This window comes from Stylophora pistillata, chromosome 1 (assembly GCF_964205215.1).
Source record: "Stylophora pistillata chromosome 1, jaStyPist1.2, whole genome shotgun sequence".
Taxonomy (NCBI): Eukaryota; Metazoa; Cnidaria; class Anthozoa; order Scleractinia; family Pocilloporidae; genus Stylophora; species Stylophora pistillata.
The window spans coordinates 35,191,043-35,205,926 of record NC_142519.1 but is presented as its reverse complement, the minus strand read 5'-3'; positions in this window follow the sequence as shown (position 1 = coordinate 35,205,926).

The following is a 14,884-nucleotide window of genomic DNA, read 5'->3' as shown; positions in this document are numbered from 1 at the left end:
GCGTCGGTCCCAGTTCCCGTTCACAGGCCTCCCGGTTAGCTCAGTTGGTTAGAGCACTAGACTGTTGTGCGGGAGGTCGAGGGTTCGAGCCCCGACCGGACCAACACTCATGGTCCCCCACACAGTGCTGTAAAGCGCCTCGAACATGAGATAAGAGCGCAAAAGAAATAAAAGTTAGTTAGTTAACAAAATAGAAGTAACTAGTTAGTTTTGCTTTTCCAGAGCAAGTGCGTAACTTACGGTAAAGAAGATATGATACTCTAGCAACACTAAATGTTTATTTTGGACTTTTCTTGTTTCGTGTTATGATTAAAAAATAATAATTATAATTTGAAAAGAAATCGGGCAGTGCCAGTAGCATAATATGTTTCTTTTAACAGCACAATCTATAAGGGCATCGTCGCTTTATGCGCTTGTGAGGAGCGGCAATAGTATGCACCTTCCTTAAAAAATGAGTACAATCATAGATATTGAAGGAGAAAAGGAAAATTTTAGTTTTCCACTTAAAAAGGTGTCTAAGCCGACAAACAGCTCTCCCTGTAAGACCTTTGTTGTTCCTCTTTGCTTAAAAATATAGAAGCAAAATTTTTATAACGTAAACAACACTAAGCATACCATTTTGGAAAGCTAGTTCATTATTTGCAAACATAAGGGTATCTTGATACTTTCTCCGGTCCTTCATGCTTGTTATCAAATATGCCTTTTCTCAACGAGTTTTACACATAAGAGCATTGAAAATCAGTCAAATCAATGTCACCAATTGATTTGAGAGGACTCTCGGCTAAGGAGTTGAAAAGCAAAGTTACGTCTCTTCAATTCAAACATGGCAGGATTGCCCAATCGGTGTGCGTGAGTTGAAAATGCCAATTTAAAAGTCGTTAGTCATAGCGTAGTGCAACAACACTAGTCTATAAAATAATCATTTAAGTCGGATTACGTGGTAAACCCTAGTCTTCTACATTATCAACTCAGTTGATAAAACCAAATTATCTCTTATACCTCCACCGTACCCCGTTTATTGCGAAGTTAATTTAAAAAGTACAATAATTTTGACCACCATTATGTCGAATATCTTTGTCGATAAGTGTACAGACAACCTTAAATCACTCTCGATTTGTAATTTGCTGACGATCGATTTACCATTCAGAAAATCTTTGAAGATGTTCACATTCCTATAGACTTTATTCATGTTACATGTATGTAAAGTGTACTTTACACAACCAAAGATTCAAGTTCTAATTTGCCTTAAAATAATTGATCGTAGTTCTCTGGACGTGTGAAACTCGGCTTCTTCAAACTTTGGTCCACTTGAGTGACAAATTCTCACGTTCGAAAACATTTGGCAGCTGTAAATTCAATCGAACTGGGATCGAACGGAATCTGATCAGTTGATCAATTGAATCCTATTGATTATCTGTTCGATTGGGTTTGATTGCCTGCGCCACGTCTAATAAAATCAAGCTTAGGTAGAATAAGTTCATCACAAGGGCATGTTTTAAGAAAGCAATGAGAGCAATGATCGATCAAACTACCATTTTTGTGCATTTACATGTTACCGAATCTTTTCAAATATGAAATTTTACTGTAAGTACCACCTGACACCAAACGTTCAGGGTCCCGCGAAACTGTTAAATAACAAGTAAGACATATGAGCTTACAAGTATTTGTTTCTTCAGGAGACATAACTCGGGGTTTCTGGCGGCATGACTATGGTTTCGGGCAAGATGACTTTAGGGCTGCGTGGCCGGTTACCCTCTGGAGAAAAAGTGCATCGTTCTTCTTTCCTATTCAAGAACTGGACTACACTTGTCACTAACAGGTGGTTACTGCCTGAGTAAAAATTTACTGCCTTCTTTGCAAGGAAAGGATAGGGTCTCACCTTGTATATAAAGTATCTTTACTGGCAAAATGTAAGAGCGAGTTGAGAAAAATGGCTATACATTTTTATCTACCTGGCACCATTTTCTTGCTATTTAAGCCAGTTCAGTACGAATAAAGTGTGATACAGCTGAAAAAAAGTTTATCCAGCATGTCCAGTCTGTACCTATATCTAACTTTCAGTGTCTTTGACAAAATTGCGCGGCTTTAATTCATCAATTCATCAGCTTCAACCTTACTATTCTGAGATTAAAGCGAATTTCCATCCAATTTTGAAGGTTATTAAATGGTTGGAGATGACAGTGTTCGTAAAGCCTTTTCATATTGCATGCACTCGTTACTCGTTCCGCCTGGTTTCCTCGTGCACTTCAAGAAAGTTTTCATTATAGAGCCAAGGTAAAAAAGCAATCCGCAAAATAAACAAGAAAAACAGAACTATACATCAAAAGCTATTAAAAAAACATTAATTTTAATAAATATGGAAAGAAAATATACAAATATAAAATTAATCTCAAAATTAACCTTAAAATTACGACCGTGGCGTGCTGAACAAACTCATATCTGAGAATACAAGGTTTTCAGATTAAAAATGGAGAAAATGCTAGATTTGAAAAATAACTATGAACAGAAAATTTTGAGTAAAAAGCAATAATATTTGACATTTGAAAAATACAGCAGCATTTCTAAGTTACATTTATAGCTGGAAATGTAAATAATTTACACAAGATAGACAAGAAAAAAATACAGATATGAAATAATTGTACATTTACGACGATGACGTGCTGCAGTACTACAACATCTTCAGATGACTACCAGAAAATCTTTAGTGAAAATCTGACAAAATACGCGATATTCTAAAATTTGAATAAAACGAGAAAAATAGAGCGACATTATGAGTTACATTTACAGCTGAAATTGTAAATAATATAACCAAGATGGACGAGAAAAAATAAAAATATGAAAATAAACGTAAAGATGAAACATGAAGATGATCATGACGTGCTGTAATAATACAAAGTTGATGAGTAGCAAAGTATTTTGAGTACAAATCTGACAAAAACGCAAGAAAATCTGACATTTAAATTAAGTAGGATGAAATGATATTCATTACTAGTTACATTAAAAGCTGACATGGTAATGATTCAAACTGGATGGACAAGAAAAAATACGGATATGAAAATAATAGTAAAATTATGACGATGACTTGCTGCAATAATACAAAGCTTTCGGATGAGTACTAGAAAATATTGAGGAAAAATCCAACAAAAAGCAAAAAATCTGACATTTAAAAAAAAACGACAAAAACAGAGCTACATTCTGAGTATATGAAAAGCTGAAATGTTAACAATTTGAATAATTTAGACAAAAAAAATACAGAATGATATGAAAATAATCGTAAAATGATAACCACAACGTGCTGCAATAATTCAGTACAGAAACGGTTTGAAAGCTTATTACATATGAAAAAGAAGGTCGTGGGTATAAATCTGAGAAAAAAATAAAATCAAATATTCAAACAAACACTTGCAAAACAAATGAAATATCAGCTCAGATCAGACTCGTTTTTCGAAGATTCTAGCGCCAGACCCTATCAAATGTGTGGCCAAATATAACATTCTCAGGGAAGAAGGGCTAGATGCACACCATGGTGACCACATCCAGCAAAATCAGCTGCAGGTCAGTGCACTGGGCGACCACCACAAATAAACCTCAATCAGACTGGAAAAAAAGAAACACGATGGCCCCTCTCTATCACATGCGCAAGGGGCACTGTTTCTACTTCACCACCGTACAAGGGGGAAGCAGTTAACTCCACCACCACAACCATCGGCCCCGATCATTATCCTGCCTTTCCCGCCTATTTGGCCATTCGCCCAGACTACCGCGACTAACACGACCGAATTGGCCGCCTCGGCCTACACAATCAACCGGACCGTCTCATCCAGCACGACCGACGGGACTGCTACAGCCTAAACAACCAACAACACCCCCCCCCCCCCCCCGCCAACACAACTGACTGCATTTCAGCCAAGCAATCCAAAGGGAATGTTTCCACCAAACCAACAAACCAACCACTAGGGAACACAACGACCTTAGCACACAAAGATGTGAGCTTCAAGCAACATAATCGACTCAACATTCCAAACAAACACACGGAACGCGTGCTTGTAAGGAGAATCAAGTCGATCTTGTTGATGGCAAAAGACCACACGATTAATACGTAAATATGAATACATATAACTTTTAACAATCCTAGTTACACTTTACGGTGTAACAAAACGGAACTAGAAACAGGATCACATCATCCTCAAAGTTAACTGTAAGCTGCAACATTTAACTTACACACGAACATATTACAGATAATAAATAAATAAAAAGATAAATTAATAAATAATTTAGCAATGGACATTGCACTGGGTGGCTTTCTTGTCCACTGTTTCCAGATCGAATTAGAATTTGGAATGTTGAAATTGGCGGAGGGAGGAAAACCGGAGGACTCGGAATAAAACCCTCGAAGCAAGGACAAGAACCAACAACAAACTCAACCCACATGTGACGCTAATTAAAACATTTTTAACAGAGAAATGAATTAAGAAAACAAGGAAACATATAAACACACAAACTATCAGATAACACTACTGATGGCAGACTCATCAAAGTGAAAACCAACCATACAGAATGCCAAGCAAAGGAAATATTACGACACTCACACAATATATGGCTAAACTGCTTTAATCACCACAACCAACTTAACCAAACTTCCTCGAACCAAGAGCAATTTGGGGCGATGAAGATCAAGCCAAGTTGGTTTGTGCTGAGTGCATTCTATAATAAGCATACTACAAAACCACCTTGACCAAAGTAACAGACGAACTGTCTCAATACTAACATCTTCAGGTGTTAATCACAAGAAGATTAAACTAAACATTCAGCCAACGCAGCTCAGCAGAAACAACAAACGACCACACTACCTCAGAAACACAACCAACTGAACTATACAGAACCAAAAAGTTATAACATTCCAGTTTGTAGACAGCATGGAAAAGAAAAAAGACGCTGAGTTTCCTGACCATGGAAGTAACGACCCTCATTATTAAAAGGTCACTCCTCTACATGTTCACTAAACTTCTAGCGAGAGTCTTTTCATGAAGAAAATGGTAAAGATGAGAAGGAGATTGAAAAGAGGACAACTTTAAGGTTCCTAACTGAAAAATAACTCTAAGTTAGCAGAAAGCTAAGGTCAAGGAGACAGCTGCTTTAAATGAGGAACGTACACTACAGACTACAATCCTCTGCAATCCCATTCAGAACAATGGAGAGCCTCTCAAATTGTTCAGTGGAGACGTTATAGAGATAGAGAGATAAGAAAAAGCTTTTCAACGCCTTTCAAAGACCGCTGTATTATTCACTATTACTGACTTAAATACAGAGCAAAAGCTGAGCTGAAAAAGGTTTCTTCAACCCTCCCTTTGGAAAGTTCCTGGTAATGGCCAAGAAGTGCATTAATCGGCGTTGGAGGAAAGCTGAACTTGGAACGAAAAAAACTAAAGCAGGAAGAAGAGTTTCACAAAATAACGAAATTAGTTATACTTTAGCTCCATGATTCCACCATTCATTTCGGTCTGAACAACACGTACGAACATCTTGAAGATCCACTAACAAATCAGTTAAGAGAAGCTCACACTTCCTCAGCCTCAAAAGATCCCTCAGAGTAACGGCATGAAGCTATCAATTCTGTATGACGGAAGCTACTTTGAGATTTCCAAAATCCGTAGAGAAATCAAAGATGATGATAAATTAGCCCAAGCCCTCTCAAAGTGTAACTATACGCAGATCAATGAAATGGACGAATGGTTAATCTCACAACACCAAAAGCCAAGTCCAAAGTATTGAGCATTATTTGTGGATTGAGACAGGCCCTTTTGAAGTGATCCTAGATTTATGACGCCCCAATTACCACAATTTCAGCGCCTCGTGAACTTAGGTTGAAGGAGTTTGGCTAGACTATTCATCCAAAATTAAAGAGTGTAAAAAGTTCGACCGAGGAAGCAGTCATCACTATCGAGTATGAGTTTTACTTCAGAATTTTAAATGCGCAACGAAAAACTGGACCAACAATAGAGAGCACAACAAGAACTTCTATAAGCGTGACTAGACTTGAGCAAAGGACTGCAGGGATCCAACAGCAAATTGAAGAGGACGATGAGGCTTACACGTTAGCAGTTGAGAAGAAGGGAAGGATACCATCCAGAATCAACCATGGGAGTACTTTAATACATTGTCGTATCAACTGGCTGACGCCTGACTACCGACCTTTTTTGTACTAATAGACAAAAAGAATTCGGAACAATGCAAGGAACGATTAGCGATCATTGTTGTAAACGGGATGGAGTTAGTCAAGGTTAAGATCGGTCGTTTCACTTATGGCAAGGATAATCCCAGCAATTATGTGAGGCTTTGATGCAAATGAAACAAACAAATGACCTCCGAGAAAGTAGTTGTATACTTCATGAAGAAGGGAAGAACCCAAGACAGAAATACTCTATAGACGCATTCAATTGGAGTGTAGGATACAATTGACTCCCAACAACTCGAACCTTCCATCAATAGAAAAATTTAGTCAACGAACCCTGATTATGTTTATCGTTTCCGTCCAATCACCCATCACTTTTACCCTCAGTAACGCGAACTGTTGACTAACGAAACTTCTCTAGAAGGTAGAGGTTGGTGAGAGTTACCAGTTGTAGGTTCGGTCATAAAGGCGGCAGTAGGGAGGAAAGAGCATGTCTAAAGCGGTCTGTAATTGCGGCTGGTTGTTATAGTCAGGTTGGTTGTGTTACTGAAGGTAGTGGAGACAACCAGTCTGTTACGGTGGAGGCAGTACAGTTAGTAGTGTTGGTTGTAGAGGATACCTTCCCTTTGGTTGCATTGGTCGAGAAAGTACAGTAAGCTGTGCCGAAAGAGTGGTCTGGTTGAGTGCTCAGGATGGAGTGGTCTCGTTGGTTGTGCTGGCTGAGGCCGTCTTCAGTTGGCTGTGTAGGTCGACGCAGCTAAGCCGGCAGTGTTGGTCGAGATAGTCTGGTCGTGACCTTGTGGCGGGGCAGGATAATTGACCGGGGCCGTATCTTTCGGCTGTGGTGAAGCTAACTATTAGCTGTTGATGGTGAAGTAGAGATGGTGTATTGCTATCTGAGTAGAACGTTACTCAGGCAGAGAACAGTGGATTTCCCTTGGGCATGGAAAGAGAAGAGCTAACGGTGGTGATGGTAGCGAGTCGGTCTAGGTCGATTTGCAGTGGTCGTCTGGTACAAGGGCTTTACAACTGATAATGTTGGTTTTGGCCACCGTGATGAGAATCGAGTCCCTCCAACCTGAGATGCCGATAAAAACCACACATCTGAAGTATCTGACGAGGGAAAAGTTTTAAAAGCAAAACCGAACAAAAGAAAAGAACTGTCTAGGATGAAAAAATGGAAGGAAGAGCATTAGATTGCGGTGAAATGAAGTCAAAACAAAGATAAGGAAATCATTGCAACACGTCATATAAATAATATTAGTAATCATGAAAAAGTAAATCCATAAGGAAAGTAAACGATTTAGACAAAGGGAAATTAAAAAACAGCAGCACGTCATTTTCATAACAGGAATGATAGAAGTGAAAAGTTAAACCTAATATAATCTAAAAATACGATAACAGGTGAAAACTCACAGTAAGCGTAAGACTTAAACGATCTAAAAACAGGGAAGTTAAGAAAACAGCAGCACGTCATTTTCATAACAGGAATGATAGAAATGAAAAGTCAAACCTAGCTATACTCTAAAAATACGATAATAGGTGAAACTCACAGCACGCCAGATCATTCAGGTCATATTAATAAAAAGTATTGTAGAAAAAATAGGTAGATGTAGACAAAATTGAAACTTCAATCGAATATAAAAGATATAAATTAGATCTTCAACGACGGAAGAGTTGAGCGAGTCGACTGAATGCTCTTCTTAACAAGTTCTTTTTCTTTGCCTGGCAACAAGAAAACACAATGTTTGTTACTTGGTAACAATGGCATAACATTTGGATTGCTTGCTGTTACAAGTTTAATAGGATGTCGATATTGTTCCAGGAATTGAAGTCAAGACCGTCTAAAGAGAATTTTTATTCCTATCAGAATGAGCTTCCATGGGAGTTTCAAATGATTTAAAGAACCGATCATGTGTAATGATTATTTCAGATGATTTAAGGGTCTGCCGGGATCAAACACGCGGGGTTATCTCAGCAAGAGCAGCCTCCTCGCACATAGAAGCAAATGTCTTCTGAGTACTAAACCGGAGGGATTGTCGTCGAGCGTCGGTCAGTTGATGTAAAGGTGGCCGTCAAGATATGCAAACATCTTCAGATAATGAATTAACATTGAAAATTACATTATTAATTAGGTAAACTTAACCGTTCATAATCAATTCTGGTGATCTCTTATTTCTACTTTCTAACTTTCTATTGAAAATCAAAATCGACGTTATTATGAGAAGAAATTTCATTAGTTTTGTCTTCCCTTTGAAGCGAAATTGGATGCAATCTTTATCGCCTTTTCATCACAGTAGACGTTACTATATCAGGGGTTTAAATTATCAACAGCACCTAAAATAGCAAGTTTGTCGTAACAATGCAAAGGCAAAATTACGACACTGAGCAGTTTATTTGACAAGTTACCGATAAAAGTATTCCAATGTAGCCACTTAATGGTCGAGGTTTTATATGGCTATCAAACATTTCTGATAAAAACAAACGGAGAAAAATTAACTAGACCGGTAGCTTTTTCAAATGGGATAGCTTTCATTAGGACCTACTAGAACGCAGTCGACCACGCTGACAAGTTTAGTCAGATAGTTTGCACTTGCTTAAAAATTACTTTGCAGAAGAGTTAAACGAGAAGCAAAAATAAATAATTCCAGATTTCTAAAACTAAAAGCAAATTAAAAGTGTCACGGGTGACTGTCTACATTTCTCAAGTATACTTACATTTGCACGAGCTTTCTCCGCATCCTCTAATTTGCTGTAAGAAGTAAAATGCGACATGAAATTTTAACTTTACCGGGTAACAGTACAAGGTTCCTTAACGTAGGTATTACAATTAGTTGAGATGTATTAAATGGTTAGATGTACCTGGAATTCACTAGATTAAAAACAGGAGAGGTTTATAGACTGCTCTTTATAGAAAATCTCTTTTTCCTAATTTTTGACGATTATAACTGGCTCTAGAACTTCATTTCGAAACTTCTTAGCCCTCTTGGGACCATAATTTTGACCCAGCCTTTCAGTGGTGCTATATGCTCTTAAAACTTCATCTGAGCAAACAGTCTTCTAACCATTGCTTCTGAGCGAATACTTTGGTTACTTACTTCTGAAGCTCATTAAGAGCCATCTTCGCCTGAAAAAAAAAACAATAATACAACTTTGTTTATCAATATTGTTTAGTAGTACTATGAAAGGTCCAAAGATTTCCCTAAGACTTCTCTTAGTTCCTACCACGAGGTAGCAGGTATTCTTTTAACTCTACTTTTGTGAAATTGAAAGAAAACAATCCGTGCCGTAGGGAGAAGTTTAATGGCCGTCGCGCCAAATTTCCTGCAATACAACTGTGACACGTTCCTCTACGACAACAGATGCGATTTGTACTAAAACAATGATTTCCTTCAATGTGAATAGTCTTAAACGACTGGTAATTGTCCATCAATGTTTGGGAATGATTGCTATATGTTAAACGGGCACGTATAATTGTTTACCTCCAGGCGATAGATGGCAAAGTTTCGCTGCAATTTTTCCATTTCACTGTAAAAGGAAAAAGAAAAAATTAGCACACAGCACTCTAAGATAACGAGATACAAAACGTCCTTGCATGCCATTTTACCGAAGCTTCTGGGAACTAATGACGTTAGGGAAGTCTTCAAAATTAGAGAAAATATGATGAACCAAATATATTCCACGAGGTAAAAACGTTTATGGCTCTTACCAATTCCCCTGAGCGAACTTAAGATCATGACTATTACTATTAACATAGATTTAACTTTAATGGGGAAAGAAAGAGGGTTGCTGCAGGCTCAAAATAAAGTGGGATCAAGGCTATGACTTCCTAAATTGATTGATTAATAATTTATCGTGTGAAAATAGTCAGAAAGCTTGGAATGCCAAACCTTGATTTCAACACAAACTTTTCCTTTTTTTGTTTAGGTCAGCAAAGCTCGAATGTTGACCAAAATTCAACCTCAAGTGAACACAGGTATAAATCTACATTTGCTTTAAGGTCGGGAGACATTAAATCACTTGAAATGCACGTGCTAATGCAACGAATGAGACAAGCCGTAATACTTACATCTTCATTTCTTCTTTTTCTGTCATCTTCTCCTGTGTGTATTTAAGCAAATAAACAAACTCCAATCCTCTTTCAGTTATTAATATTATTACACGACTCGGGCAGTCAGAGGGCCAATAACTAAAATCAACCAATCAAAATGCTCTATTGCCGGTCCAATATTCTCCAAGTATTGGACCGGACACTGTCCCAAATGGTCCCGAATGATACCACACTTGTGTCCCTTTGAACTTCAGTCGTATAATAAATCTCTTATTAACCAAGCTTGCTCGGGACCGTACTGGAAGAACATCGGCCCTTGGTCTTTTTTGTACGGACCTCGCTGCGCTCGGTCCGTACTGTCAAGACCTCGGGCCAATATTCTTCCAGTATGGCCCTCGCGCTCGGTTAATAAGATATATATATTACACTCCATTACATTGGATAAGCGAAAATACAGCGGCTAAGGAAGTGAGGATCTCTCCTCTGGATACTCTCCTCCTCGAAATAATTTGGATATATCAACAAAGTTGAAATGGTAAATTGGCCACCGTAACGATTGCAAAAGCTGACGTTTCGAGCGTTAGCCCTTCGTCGGAGCGAAGAGTGTAAATGACAACCAGAAAACTAACAGCGAAACCTTACTGACTACTGAGTTTATTGCTGATCTGTGGAGAATTATCTAAGCAATCATCTTTTTCTAAAAAACTTGCAATTTTCCGTTCAGAATCCAGAATCTTTTTTATAAAAACACCTACGTCCCCACAGTTTTAGAAATTAAACATTTGTGAAGGATTGATAAACAAAAATAAAAGAAATATTCGATCCAACATCCCCTTCAAAAAACCAAACCAAGGTTGTTTTACGAGCAGAATTCAAGGGTGAAGTACCTTGTTAAGGATGTCTGTGAACGAGACAAGATCATCGATGGCTTTTTTATCTGCTTCAGCCTGCTTCTTATTCGATTCAAGTTCTGATTAAGATAAGAGAACAAAATTTTTTTTAGAGTCTAAAGGACAAATCTCATTTGAGTAATCTTAATTGATAAGTATTTTAAAAATACTAATTATCAAAAAACTACATAACAACAAAAAATTACGATCAGAAGAGACCTATAAGATATGCCCCACTTCCAAAGTGTGCCTTCGTAGCTCAGTTGGTGCAAGACACGGGTTCGAATCCCGTCGAGGACTGAAAGCCTTCTTTTCTGCAATTGCATACATTGCAGCTCACCTGTCGGAGGAACACTGCTTTATTTGAGTTACCTAAACTAAATATAGAACAAAGATAACTTATGTGACGAGATGATACTTGGAAAAACTGCAATTTGTAGTTGATCTTGTCAATAAATCTTATTTCCTCAAACTACAGAAGCATCACAACTAAGGTGGCTTTACTTAATAAAGCCTACTCTAGAACTGAAAAAGAGCGAAAGCCAAACATGTCTAAAGTCTAAAGGAATTAAGTTTCTCAAGAAACTGTGGTGCTGCGTCGGTGGGGCTAACAACGTAATTTGGTTATATCAACCAGGTTGAAATTGTAAATTGGCCACCGTAAAGAGTAAAAAAGCTGACGTCTAGAGCGTTAGCCCTTCGTCAGAAGGAATGGAGAAATTGTGGGTTGTGTGTGGGTTTATATGCAGAAAGTGGAAATTGCTATTGGTGAAAACATTGTGACGAGAAAAACACGAATAAATTAGTAGATTGAAAAGTGTTCGTTGATACCTATGGGGTTAAGAGTGAGATACAATGAATATATGAAGTTCATATATTTTGAACTGCGGTATTGAATACGTATGATGCACGATCCTCGCAGAAGATAGCGCTATTTATGCAATAGCGAAAATCAGACCAGAAAAAAATCAGGCCTGTACGGGACTCGAACCACTGACCTCTGCGATACTAGTGCAGCGTTCTACCAATTGAGCTAACAAGCCAACTGGGAGCAGGCCGTTAAGTTGATTCGTAATAAACCCGTGAAAGTGATAAATCAGATACAATGTAGTATCGCAGAGGTATCGCAGAGGTAGCATCGCACTAGTATAGCGCTAGTATAGCGTAGCATCGCACTAGCATAGCGCTATCTACTGCGAGGATCGTGCATCATACGTATTCAATACCGCAGTTCAAAATATATGAACTTCATATATTCATTGTATCTCATTTATCACTTTCACGGGTTTATTACGAATCAACTTAACGGCTTGCTCCCAGTTGGCTTGTTAGCTCAATTGGTAGAGCGCGGCACTAGTATCGCAAAGGTCAGTGGTTCGAGTCCCGTACAGGCCTGATTTTTTTCAGGTCTGATTTTCGCTATTGCATAAATAGCGCTATCTACTGCGAGGATCGTGCATCATAAGGGGTTAAGAGTGCCGATTTGAAAGATAAACTTTTGTTCAAGAGTGGGTTTTTCGGCTTGCCGAGATACCTAAACGTAAGGAAAGACCGCAGACTGCAATATGCTGCTTAGAATGATTAGGTAGATTAAAGTGTCTAGCGACTTTTCCTTGTCATTCCTTTCCACGTCGCGAAGGTGTTCTCGCAATCAGTCACCTAGTCGTCTTCCTGTTTCGCCGATGTATATCTTTTTGCAATAAGTGCAAGTTATGCAATAAATGACGTTGGCGGAGGTGCACGTGAAGTGATCAGAGATCTTAATGGATCGTTTGGGTCCGGATACTTTATCAGCGTTGTAAATGAAAGGAGAAGTTTTGCATCATGCACGAGCGCCGGGTTGGTCATTAGTATGTTTTTGAATGAAATGAGTGGAGGTTGCGAAAAGATAGTACCAGTCTCTGGATCGTTTTGAAGCAATTTAAAGTCTTTAAGAATAATGCATTTAACTCCGTGGTTGTGAGGGTGAAATGTGAGAGTGAATGGAATGTGGTCGGAGTTTTCCTTCTGTGACGTTTGCAGTGCGGACTGTCGATCAATAAGTTGGGCGCGGTGGTGACCCGCTTAAACGACAGAAACAGGGTAACTACGTTTTTCGAAAAACTGGCAGATTGACTCTGATTGATGGAAAAAATCAGAGTCATCAACCGTTGCCTTCAATTGAAACTTTGATGTCTAAAAAGGATAAAGAATTGTCGGAAATTTCCGCGGTATATTTTAGAGCGGGGTGAAAAGAATTGACTGTGGTTATGAATTTAGTAAGCTCCTCTTTAGTAGAGGAGGTAGCGCCGATACAGTCTTCAGTGTAGCGACCGTAAAGTTCAAGTTTGGGGCCGTATTGTATTGGCTGAAAGTTGGTGTTCGATAAAACCTACCAAAAGATTGGCATAGCTGGGTTTGGGTACCCATGGTTACGCCATTGGTTTGTTTGAAAAGGTTGTCCCCGAATGGAAAACAATTCAGCGTGAGCGCTAGTTCAGCTAAGCGAAGTAGTGTTTCAGATCTAGGTTCCTTAACAGTGCGTTCATCGAAAAAGACTTTGGGAGCCAGAAGACCTTCGCCATTGAGAATGTCAGTCGTTATAAGATATGTAATGTCCATAGTGAAAAGACTTTTGCCTTAGTCTCTCTTTCATGCCGTCTTCCGCTTACCTTTTTCCAATCCCGTTACTTGTCCTTTCAAAGTTTCTTTCTGCTGCTCAACTTCAATCTTCTGATCCTCAATGGTTTTCAGCTTCCTCTGGATGGTTTCTCCCATTTTTGTCAAACGCTCGGTGTCCTGTTTCAGCCCATTAATCTGGTCTTCTTTTGCCTTCAACTCAGCAGCTTTTTGTGTATTTTCTGTGTCCAGCCGATCATAGCTAAGACGTTGCTGATCAAAATCTTGCTGCACCTTGGTAATGTGAGCCTTCAACATGTCTGTATCCTTCATGGCTTTTTCATTTAGTACCTAAAATAAAATAAATAAAATCCTCAACTCTTGCTTATCATTTTTCTCTAAAAAAGTAACCATGACCAATATTGACTATACATCTAATTTGAGAAAACTTTTTTCTTTGAGGAAAATGCTGATTAACTCTAATAGGGAGGTCCTAAGAAAGATTGTGGTCAGTGAAAGGGACTGATGTTTAAGCATAAGTATACTACAACAGTAGTATAATGAATAAAGGCTGATAGTTTCGAAAGAAACTGTTTGGGGCTGCGTCGGTGGGAGTATAATGACACAGGGGTGATATCTTCACATCTCTCTACAAGTTGACTCAAATCAATTAAATCAAAATTGTTAGTATTTCATAGCTGCTTTGTATTACGCAAATATGACCTTGTTGACTCCATAACATTCTAGCTAACCTCCCTGCAGATTATGTGAACAGATCATACCATATTTTACCACAACATGCAGTGGAAGTTATCATCATATGAATTTCAGTCTTTTTGTCCAACAAGTCCAGCAACAGTCCTTTTCAGGGAGTCCTAATTTACCCAGATGATCATACATACAATTGATTACATATCGTATACTGAGAAAAATTCCCGTCAAGCATGCATCATATAAGTTTACTAGCTTTTACAACCATTTCCTGTCCTAGGAAGACCTACCAGTTGTGTAAAGTTACCGCTCAATATTGACGTGAGGGTCTTAAGACAAATGAAAATTGAATATACACAAGTAATAAATTTACCTTCTGTTCCTTGAGTTGCTGGTCAAGCTTTGCGATCTCTTCCTGTGCACGATGAAGATTTCCTGCTTTCGTTTTCAGCTCAGCATTTC